General features: G+C 43.8%; 1 long non-coding RNA gene across 1 annotated transcript in view; it reads left to right on the top strand.

Annotated features, from left to right (window-relative positions):
• The window catches only part of LOC148516577 (uncharacterized), a 313,398-nt gene that overhangs the window by 182,296 nt on the left and 118,969 nt on the right, over positions 1-12,133 (top strand). The window lies entirely within an intron of this gene.

The following is a 12,133-nucleotide window of genomic DNA, read 5'->3' as shown; positions in this document are numbered from 1 at the left end:
AAATCCACAAGATACGTCCGCAACTCAGAATCAGGCATCTGATCATAAGTCTACATGCGATTAAAATAAGTATTAATGACACTGCATAACCCGTACATGCGTACCGCCTGTTTTTTGCTGAATATGCAGTGTGAATTGACGCAAGATATGCTCCACATATATGACACTGTATAGCCGCCACGTTTCTGCAGATGAATAACACAGTAGGGTCAATGCCAGTGTTAATAGCTTGAAACCGTTTTTCCTGGCAGCTTCAATGTTATACATTTGAGTCATTGGGACATTTTAATGTTAAGTGGAAACAATGAGAAAGGCGGCAAATGCTGCTTCCTTATTTAAAAAGTGTTTCCTGCATGGTATATGTATCTATAATTAAACAGTTATGAGTTTCCCTGCTGTCACGTAAAGCACCCTATGGGTTTTTCCTTTCTGTAGGGCAGGATCCCAAAAATCATACTAGCAACCGCTCGGGCAAATCCGGCAGAGTTAGGTTTGGTTAGGTACAAAATGGAAATACATGAATAACAGTTGGCGTAACATGTAGTGTTGTGCCCAATACATTCCCTACTACTGTACACTGTCTAACCCCCACCCCCCTAGTCTTGGGATGCTTTGGAGACCTAAAAGTGCTTCCTTGCTGTAAATGTCAGTTTTTTGCCCTACTTAAAGCTTTCTCGTCATTGCATGGTGCTGTCAGACTTCTAATACCCAATGCTGGCCGATCAGGACCTGTTACTATATGAAGTAGCGTACAATAAACTTCATTGTAAATCTGTTTTGTCACACCCTTTGTCTCTTTCACTGTTCAGTAGCCCCCATTTCTTACAATGGCTGATTGCTAAGAAAGAAAAAAAAAATACAAAACTGAATGGCTGCAATGGACATCCTGACTGAGTGCCATATCCTGTTGAGTGATTCTGTAGGGCAAGTCCATGGGAATGTGACTCCTGGAGCTCTCTGCGGGCTGAGTGGGGCAATGGAAAGGATTTTTTACACAAGGTAAAGTGTTGGGAGCATAAACTATAAAAGGAAGGCATTTTAATGCCCGGCCGGAGCGTACACACTGCACTTTCCGCCTCACACTGAAGCCTTTGTTCACCTTCCGATCGCTCTGTTTGTTGCACGACTTTTGCTGAGGAGTAAATGGAGCTGATGCTGTAGTCAGTTGGCTTTTCAAATTCCCCTTTAAATGGAGGAGAATTTGAAACCCCTGTCTAGCCCCGAGAGGGATTCCATTGCACCATTTGCACATAAATTGTGATGGCAACTTAGAGCTTATAGACGTTTTAGAAATTAACTCTTTTCCTACGGTTGGGACTTCCATATGTTACACAGCTACACGTTTCTATAACGATGGGGTACCTTTTAAAAAAAAAAAAAAAATGTAATATAGAGCATGAATTTTAAAGAGGGTAGCTGCTTATTCCTGGGGACTGCGCCTTTCCAACTAAAATACATGTCAGACAGAACAGTTTCCAGATAGGCAAAATAGGCCCATGTCCAGGGCTAGGCAGAAGAGGTTTTATTTGCACTATTTTGTGTTAAGCTGGGTACACACGTTACGATCTGCGCAACCAACGATATCGCTGAACGATTTCCCTTGAACTATTCAGTAGTGCAGGACAAACGATATTGGGTATACACACTGAAAGAGATCTATGTTAGATATCTTTCAGTGAAGTCATCCTGCCACATCTGCGAACATGCAAATCGTGATGAAATTGTCCAAGTCGGCCTGCATGTACGGACGACCATGCGGGAACGCGCATCGTTGGTCGTTCATTGATCATTCGCAGCATAAAAATGAACGATTTATCGTTGAACGATATCGTTATCATTCATAAAAATCATACCATGTGTACGCACCATTAGTCAACTGTTTCAAACCGTAATACCAAGTCTAGTAAAGGATGTTGGAGAGTGGGGCAATCAATTACAGTTTAGGGTCTATTCACTTACTATGCTCAGGACTGGGAAGCATCAGTTTAGTTATCCTAACTAATGTAAGTAACATTCTCTCCGATCAAAAGTGGCTTATTAATTAATACTGCTTAAGCTGGGCATACACGTCCAGATAAAATGCCTGTCAGACCGATAGACATTTTATCTGGCAGACTGCCAGCCGCAGATGTCCGCGGCATACACTGTGAGATTTCTCACAGTGTATCAGCCCGACATCTGCGCTCCGCCCCCTGGGGAGGAGACATTTCCCTGTTCCTTCCCCTGACATCTGAGCTCCGCCCCCGGGGGAGGAGACATTTCCCTGTTCCTTCCATGGGAAGGAACACAGGAAATGTCCGTCATTCGGCCGCGGCTGGGCATACACTGCCCGATGCGGCCGACAGTTTACCTCTTAAATATCGCATCGGACGGGCATGCTGGACAATCCAACATGTCCGGCTGTGTAATAATTAACCCTCGGTCGCCCGCACACACGCTACAATTATCGGGGCGATCCGCGGATATCAGGCAGATCGCCCCAATAATTGTAGCGTGCATGGCCAGCATTAGGCCTTATAGCCATTTGCATTAATTCAATGCACTTCACTAGTACAGGTGTATGCCTTTCAAAATCATGTCCAATCAACTGAATTTACCACAGGTGGACTACAATTAAGCTGTAGGAACATCTCAAGGATGATCAGTGGAAACAGGATGCACCTGAGCTCAATTTTGAGCTTCATGGCAAAGGCTGTGAATACTTATGTACATGTGATTTCTTAGTGGGTTTTTTTTTTTTACTAAATTTGCAAAAATCTCAAAAAAACTTTTTAGATGTTGCCATTATGGGGTATTGTGTGTAGAATTTTGAGGACAAAAATTAATTTATTCCATTTTGGAATAAGGCTGTAACATAACAAAATGTGGAAAAAGTGAAGTACTGTGAATACTTTCCGGATGCACTGTATCGTTATTGGCAGTAAAAGGCATGTAAACCGGCATGACGTTGCAAAGTATTGTTTCCCAGTTAACATCGCACACTGCTGCTTTACATTTGCCTCACGGTTTTCCTAACACAGGCATTATTCTATCCATATTTTGCTGGTAAATATCTATATTGAGGTCTGGTATAGCTCCAAATGCTACTACAGGTTGAGTCTCCCATATTCAAAATGCTTGAGACCAATGGTATTTTGGATATCGGAACATTCCGTATTTTGGAATATGTGCATACATAATGAAATATCTTGGGAATGGGACCCAACTCTAAACACAGAATGCATTTATGTTTCATATACAAATTATACACACACAGCCTTCAGGTAATTTGATACAATATTTTCAATCATTTTGTGGCTTAAACAAAGTTTCTGTACAATGTACTATCAAAAAGCAAAAGTGTCACTATCTCAGTCATGCTAAAAATATTCTGTGTTTTGGAATATTTGGATATGGGAGCCTCAACCTGTATTTAATATGCAATGTCACCAGCATTAAAAAACGTAAATAAGGTGTGTTTAGTCCTTTATTCTTATTCTTCTCATTGTAAAGCTGGCTACACACTAGACGATATGTCATTCGATCCCTAGATCGAAGCAACATATGAGGTACATCGTCTAGTGCAGAGGTCTTCAAACTTAGCCCTCCAGATGCTGTGGAAATACACATCCCAGCATGCACTGCACATAGTTTTAGCATGCTGTTACATCAAAAAGGTGGCAGTGCATGCTGGGATGTGTGGTTCCACAGTAGCTGGAGGGCCAAGTTTGAAGACCCCTGGTCTAGTGTGTACCCATAATATGCGCGCTCCCGCGGATCGCTAGCGGAATGCAGCATGACACGTAGCTCTCCCTCGTCAGACTCGTCATAGCAAGTGTGTAATGCGCATGCTGGGTCCAGTCGCCAGCGATATCGTGCTGGGTACACATTGTGTAGTATGTGCCCAAATTTAGCCGCATCTCGTGAACTTGTCCATAGAAGGTGTATTATTAGGTTACTTCAGCCTGGAGACATATAAATTACATGTTTTTACGGCGGTTTCAAATTCCAAGTAACGCTGCTTGTGTCATAACCATACAGTTTTGGGAATAGGGTACTGAGAACGGGCGGCAGTGGTGAATCATCTTTGATTAGAGCAGTGAGAGCCATCGAGTATATCACACTTAGGACGGAATTCAATTGTTTCCAGCCCCCAACGCGCCCGACGGAGCTTTTCAATTGTTGCTCCTGTCGGGCGCGAACAGCTGCCAGCGCTCCATTTCAGCTCGCAGCCAAAGAGGGGTGCGAGCTGAAATCGTCGAAAAGCGACCTGTTTGGGCGCCCAAACGGCACTTTTAGCGATCGCGCCCAGCACTTTGGTCGGGTTAGCCGATTTACGCGGCTAAACCCTACCACTTTAGGCGCGATCAGCGCGAAACGCTGGAGCAATTGAATAGCGGCCTGCGATCTCCCGTCACTTTAGATGGGAGATCCGGGCCGCGAAAACAATTGAATTCCGCCCTTAGGGTCCATTTATTATCACTTAATTTCTAAAAAAAAAGCACATGAACATTTTCACTTGCAATTGTAGAAATTAAGGTATCGGGCCATTCATCAATGAGGTAAAGCAGGTGATATCTGGTATACGTGGGGAAAAGGGTATGGGGAAGGGACTCTTGCACAGGATTTGAAAAAATGTGGTATAAGTATTTGTTTTATTGATAAATCTAGGATATTATCCTGTATCATATATCCATGTTGGTGGTGCTCCCCGGAATAGAAAACTATAGTCAAAATACAATAGAATTCTGTACAGGCAGAAAAAAGAAATTCCTTAGTGGGAGCACTCTTTTGGTATGTTGATTCACATATAGAAGTAATATGATATGATTATCTCTATTAAAACTTAACTTTTAATGTGTACCCTTGTAAAATGATCAGTATCAAGCGTATTATTAAAATACACAATACCTATTTTAAAAGGCGAAAATATTCAAAGAAAAAAATGGTTATTATACATATATTGAAGAAACACATTAATATGAATAAATGGTCAAACTTCAAATTTAGATATCTGTAATAATACCTCAATTCACCTCCAACCACACTATAATGTATATTAGTATCCATACAGTATAAAAGTCATTTTGTCTGTGAAGAAGGAATTCTAATATTCTAATAACAAATGACAATTATATTGTGCACCAGCCCAAATCTATTAGAAATAAATGACTTAGCACGTATTGGTTATATTCGAGTAGCATTAATTGAAGTCAGGTAGTATTCATCAATCTGTATGCATCCTATACAAATTTAATGGTCATTCATCAAAAACAGCATATATTCCAAATGTTAGTTGTTCATAGGGCACTGCACAATATCTGGGTCATGCTAATCATATTCATCAGATGTATCACACAATTTATACAATAGCACTATCTCCAAATATGTCCAATGCCAGTAATACTGTCTTTTGAGGAAAATTCACACTTCCTCTATAGCAGCATTATATTATCCCTTTATTCACGTCTCCTGTGAATTGGAGCAGATTTGATTCTGCAGTGATAGTTGCTTTTTAAGAGAAGGAAGAAACATTGTTGTGAAAATAATACATCATTCAATTGCTATATTGTTGCACAATCTTACAGCAGCATTTGGAATAGTATTGATGCAATTAATTATACACTGAGCAGATTGTCATACCTGTTTATTTAGTTTCATTAATACAAACGTGAATAAATTTTGATAATGCGCCAAGATCAGTCAGACCACCACGAGCAACTCGTCAACAAGTCAGTAGGCGAAACGCGCGTCAAACCACCTTTCAGCTGTCCGCTTATCTGACTCTCCCCTGCTCCACGCTCGAACTGAATGACTGAACCAGCTCTGCATTAGCGGGAGCAGCCCGGCAGGCTGATTACAGCCAGAGACGGATTACCGCTACAACAAGGGATAAGTATCAGGGAGCAGCAGGCAGTCAATCTTTTTTTACTCGGCACACACAGTATCCGCAGGCAGATCATTCTTAAGGTAATATCCATTACTTCCTTCTGGTGGTGGTCTGACTGATCTTTGCGCATTTGGCCCCTGCAATGCACAGCGTGTATCAGGGACCATCTAACACTCAGGGTGAATTTGATCCGTGCAATTTCAATGGCATCAGGGTTCATCTAACACCCGATATTGATCTTTAACACACCACCACTGCACTTCATTTTCTAATAAGACACTAGTCTCCCTACTCTCTCATCTCCTGTCCTATACCTTTAATGCTGTATGACGGGCGAAAGCAGAAGCAGGGGACACTTATGTGCCTTACTTTACTTATTGTTTACTCATGCTACTGACCTGCCTGTTTAAAAGGAACAATTATCAAAGTTTATTCATGTTTGTATTAATGAAACTAAATAAGCAGGTATGACAATCTGCTCAGTGTATAATTAATTGCATCAATACTATTCCAAATGCTGCTGTAAGATTGTGCAACAATATAGCAATTGAATGATGTATTATTTTCACAACAATGTTTCTTCCTTCTCTTAAAAAGCAACTATCACTGCAGAATCAAATCTGCTCCAATTCACAGGAGACGTGAATAAAGGGATAATATAATGCTGCTATAGAGGAAGTGTGAATTTTCCTCAAAAGACAGTATTACTGGCATTGGACATATTTGGAGATAGTGCTATTGTATAAATTGTGTGATACATCTGATGAATATGATTAGCATGACCCAGATATTGTGCAGTGCCCTATGAACAACTAACATTTGGAATATATGCTGTTTTTGATGAATGACCATTAAATTTGTATAGGATGCATACAGATTGATGAATACTACCTGACTTCAATTAATGCTACTCGAATATAACCAATACGTGCTAAGTCATTTATTTCTAATAGATTTGTGCTGGTGCACAATATAATTGTCATTTGTTATTAGAATATTAGAATTCCTTCTTCACAGACAAAATGACTTTTATACTGTATGGATACTAATATACATTATAGTGTGGTCGGAGGTGAATTGAGGTATTATTACAGATATCTAAATTTGAAGTTTGACCATTTATTCATATTAATGTGTTTCTTCAATATATGTATAATAACCATTTTTTTCTTTGAATATTTTCGCCTTTTAAAATAGGTATTGTGTATTTTAATTAGGGGTGTGCACCGGCCACTTTTCGTGTTTTGTGTTTTGGTTTTGGATCTGGATCTTTCTTCGTGTTTTGGATCTGGATTGGTTTTGCCAAAACCACCCTTCCGTGTTTTGGGTTCTGGGTTTTGTGTTTTGGATCTGTATTTTTTTGAAAAAAAGCATAAAAACAGCTAAAATCACAGAATTTGTAGGTTTTTCTGCTCCTATGCTATTATTAACCTCAATAACCTTAATTTCCACTCATTTCCAGTCTATTCTGAACACCTCACACCTCACAATAGTGTTTTTATGTCCAAAAGGTTGCACCGAGGTAGCTGGATGACTATGCTAAGCGACACGAGTGGGCGGCACAAACACGTGACCCATCTAGGAGTGACACTGCAGTGGCAGGCAGGATGGCAGTTAGAAAAACTAGGCCCCAAACTGTACATAATGCAAAGAAAAAAAGAGGTGCAAGATGGAATTGTCCTTGGGCCCTCCCACCCACCCTTATGTTGTATAAACAGGACATGCACACTTTAACAAATCAATCATTTCAGCGCCAGGGTCTGCCACACAACTGTGGCTGAAATGATTGGTTCGTTTGGGCCCCCACAAAACAAGCTGGCAATTAATGTGTCCCTGCACAAACTGGCTCTACGGAGGCAAGATGTCATCCTCATCCTCCTCATCCACCGATTCCTCACCCTCTTCAGTGTGTACATCCTCATCCTCACAAAGTATTAACTCGTCCCCACTTGAATCCACCACCACAGGTCCCTCTGTACCTTCTGGAGGCTGGTCTCCCTGGAAGAGCTGATAATTCATTTTGATGAACATCATCTTCTCCACATTCTGTGGAAGCAACCTCCTACGCCTTTCGCTGACAAGGTTCCCGGCTGCACTAAACACTCTTTCGGAGTACACACTGGAGGGGGGGCAACTCAGGTAAAATAGAGCCAGTTTGTACAGGGGCCTCCAAATTGCCTCTTTTTCCTGCCAGTACAGGTATGGACTGTCTGACATGCCTACTTGGATGCTGTCACCGATGTAATCCTCCACCATTCTGTCAATGGTGACAGTATCATATGTAGTGACAGTAGACATGTCAGAAATTGTTGCCAGGTCCTTCAGTCCGGACCAGATGTCCAAACTTGGTCCTGCCTGCCCTGCATCACCGCCAGCGGGTTGCTTAGGATACCTAAGTTTTTTCCTGGCAGCCCCAGTTGCGGGAGAAAATGAAGAAGGAGCCGTTGACGTGTCACGTTCCGCTTCAGCTGACAGTGTGTTCACCAGCAGGTCTTTGCACCTCTGCAGGCTTGTGTCGGCCGGAAAGAGAGACACCACATAGGCTTTAAACCTAGGATCGAGCACGGTGGCCAAAATGTAGTGGTCTGATTTCAACAGATTGACCACCCTGGAATCCTGGCAAAGCGAATGAAGGGCTTCATCCACAAGTCCCACATGCCGAGCGGAATCGCTCCGTCTTAGCTCCTCCTTCACTTTCTCCAGCTGCTTCTGCAAAAGCCTGATGAGGGGAATGACCTGACTCAAGCTGGCAGTGTCTGAACTGACTTCACGTGTGGCAAGTTCGAAGGGCTGAAGAACCTTGCACAACACGGAAATCATTCTCCACTGCGCTTGAGTCAGGTGCATACCCCCTCCTTTGCCTATGTCATAGGTGGATGTATAGGCTTGTATGGCCTTTTGCTGCTCCTCCATCCTCTGAAGCATATAGAGGGTTGAGTTCCACCGCGTCACAACCTCTTGCTTCAGGTGATGGCGGGGCAGGTTCAAGAGTGTTTGCTGGCGCTCCAGTCTTCGGCACGCAGTCGCTGAATGGCGAAAGTGGCCAGAAATTTTTCGGGCCACCCAAAGCGTCTCCTGCACGCCCCTGTCGCTTTTCAGAAAATTCTGCACCACCAAGTTTATTGTGTGAGCAAAACATGGGACGTGCTGGAATTTGCCCAGATGTAATGCCCGCACAATATTGGTGGCGTTGTCAGATATCACAAATCCCCAGGAGAGTCTAAGTGGGGTAAGCCACTGGGCGATGATTTCCCTCAGTTTCTCTAAGAGGTTGTCGGCGGTGTGCCTCTTACTGAAACCGGTGATACACAGCGTAGCCTGCCTTGTAACGAGCTGGCGTTTCTGAGATGCTGCTACTGGTGACGCTGCTGCTGTTGCTGCGTAAGGTGATACATCTACCCAGTGGGCTGTCACAGTCATATAGTCCTTAGTCTGCCCTGTTCCACTTGTCCACATGTCCGTGGTTAAGTGGACATTGTGTACAACGGCATTTTTCAGGACACTGAGGACACTTTTTCTGACGTTTCTGTACAGTCTCGGTATCGCCTGCCTAGTGAAGTGGAATCTAGACGGGATTTGGAACCGGGGACACACTACCTCCATCAATTGTCTAAATCCCACTGCACTAATGGCGGATACCGGACGCACGTCTAACACCAACATAGCAGTCAAGGCCTCAGTTATACGTTTTGCTTCAGGATGACTGCTGTCGTACTTCATCCTCCTCGCTAAGGACTGTTGGAGGGTCAATTGTTTAGTAAAAGTAGTGGTGTTCCTACTTCCTCTCTGGGATGATGAACGACTCCCAGCAGCAGCAGCAACAGCAGCAGCGGCAGCAGTAGGCGTAGCAATGCAGGATCCTCCGGAGGAATCCCGGATAGGAGAGTCAGTCATGCCAGTGATATGGCCTGCAGGACTACTTCCGATCCTGACTAAGGAGGAAATTGACGAGGAGGGAGTTGACGGTGTGGTTTGCAGGCGCTTGGATACAACAGGACAACGGGATTTAGGTGTCCCTGGACTGCTTACGGTCTTAGCCAAAGTTTCTGAACTTGACAGTAACTTTTTATGAACGCGCTGCAGGTGCCGTATAAGGGAGGATGTTCCTAGGTGGTTGACGTCCCTACCCCTACTTATTTCACCTTTACATATGGTACATATGGCAAGACAGTTGTTGTCCGGATTTGGATAGAAATATTGCCAGACCAAAGAGGTGGAATGTTTGGTCTTCTGCCCAGGCATGACCGTGATGGGCTTTTTCATCCCACGGACAACAACTGTCTCCCCCGGAGCCTGATTTAAACAAACCACATCACCATCAGAATCCTCCTCGCCAACTTCCTCCTCAGCGCCAGCTACACCAGTATCCTCATCCTGTTGTACTTCAACAGTGACATCTTCAATTTGCATATCAGCAAGTGGACTGTGGGTGCTCCTTTCAGCACTTGCAGGGGGCGTGCAAATGGTGGAAAGAGCCACCTCTTCCCGTCCAGTGCTGGGAAGGTCAGGCATCGCAACCACCACCACACTTGGACTCTCTTTGGGGATTTGTGATATCTTCTTAGAAAGCACAGTTCTTCGCTGTGCTTTTGCCAGCTTAACTCTTTTGATTTTTTTAGTGGGAGGAGTGCTTCCATCGTCATGTGAAGCTGAACCACTAGTCATGAACATACTAGGGATCGACCTTAGCCGTTCCTTGCCACTCCGTGTCGTAAATGGCATATTGGCAAGTTTACGTTTCTCTTCAGCTGATTTAAATGTCTTTTTCAAGGTCATTTTCCTGAACTTTGCCATTTGGGATTGTATGTGCCCTCTACTATGACATTGGGCATCGGCCTTGGCAGACGACGTTGATGGCATGTTATCGTCTATGTCATGACTAGTGGCAGCAGCTTCAGCACTAGGAGGAAGTGGTTCTTGATCTTTCTCTATTTTATTTTTATCGGAGAAAGTTTGGTCCTCCATTTATGTTATATCGATTTGATATATACGTGCGGCTAAACACAGAAAATAAATTTTTTTTTGGTTCGGACTGGAGTGTACTTTGTGGGTTACAGCACCCTTTAACGGTCAAGCCAGCCGGCCCTTTACTTATGACACAGGCGCACGCTTGGCACTACTTTGTTGATGCACGTGCGGCTACTGCGCACACAATTCACAAACACAGAAAATATTTTTTTTTTGGTTTGGACTGGAGTGTACTTTCGGGGGTTACAGCACCCTTTAACGGTCAAGCCAGCCGGCCCTTTACTTATGACACAGGGGCACTCTTGGCACTACTTTGTTGATGCACGTGCGGCTACTGCGCACACAATTCACAAACACAGAAAATAATTTTTTTTTAGGTTTGGACTGGAGTGTACTTTCGGGGGTTACAGCACCCTTAACGGTCAAGCCAGCCGGCCCTTTACTTATGACACAGGCGCACGCTTGGCACTACTTTGTTGATGCACGTGCGGCTACTGCGCACACAATTCACAAACACAGAAAATAATTTTTTTTTGGTTTGGACTGGAGTGTACTTTCGGGGGTTACAGCACCCTTTAACGGTCAAGCCAGCCGGCCCTTTACTTATGACACAGGCGCACGCTTGGCACTACTTTGTTGATGCACGTGCGGCTACTGCGCACACAATTCACAAACACAGAAAATAATTTTTTTTTAGGTTTGGACTGGAGTGTACTTTCGGGGGTTACAGCACCCTTAACGGTCAAGCCAGCCGGCCCTTTACTTATGACACAGGCGCACTCTTGGCACTACTTTGTTGATGCACGTGCGGCTACTGCGCACACAATTCACAAACACAGAAAATAATTTTTTTTTTGGTTTGGACTGGAGTGTACTTTCGGGGGTTACAGCACCCTTAACGGTCAAGCCAGCCGGCCCTTTACTTATGACACAGGCGCACGCTTGGCACTACTTTGTTGATGCACGTGCGGCTACTGCGCACACAATTCACAAACACAGAAAATAATTTTTTTTTTGGTTTGGACTGGAGTGTACTTTCGGGGGTTACAGCACCCTTAACGGTCAAGCCAGCCGGCCCTTTACTTATGACACAGGCGCACGCTTGGCACTACTTTGTTGATGCACGTGCGGCTACTGCGCACACAATTCACAAACACAGAAAATATATTATTTTTTTAGCACTTGGGGGGAGCACCCCTGATGGACAGAGCACCCCCTGGACAACACTACAGCACCCCTTTAGGACTGGGACACTGCACAGGACTTTGGAGTGGACACAGCCCCTATGGAGAACTG

This window comes from Taudactylus pleione, unplaced genomic scaffold (genome assembly GCF_031769625.1).
Source record: "Taudactylus pleione unplaced genomic scaffold, aTauple2 ptg000247l, whole genome shotgun sequence".
Lineage (NCBI taxonomy): Eukaryota > Metazoa > Chordata > Amphibia > Anura > Myobatrachidae > Taudactylus > Taudactylus pleione.
Note: the sequence above shows the minus strand (reverse complement) of the source record. Positions and strands in the feature narration are given on the sequence as shown.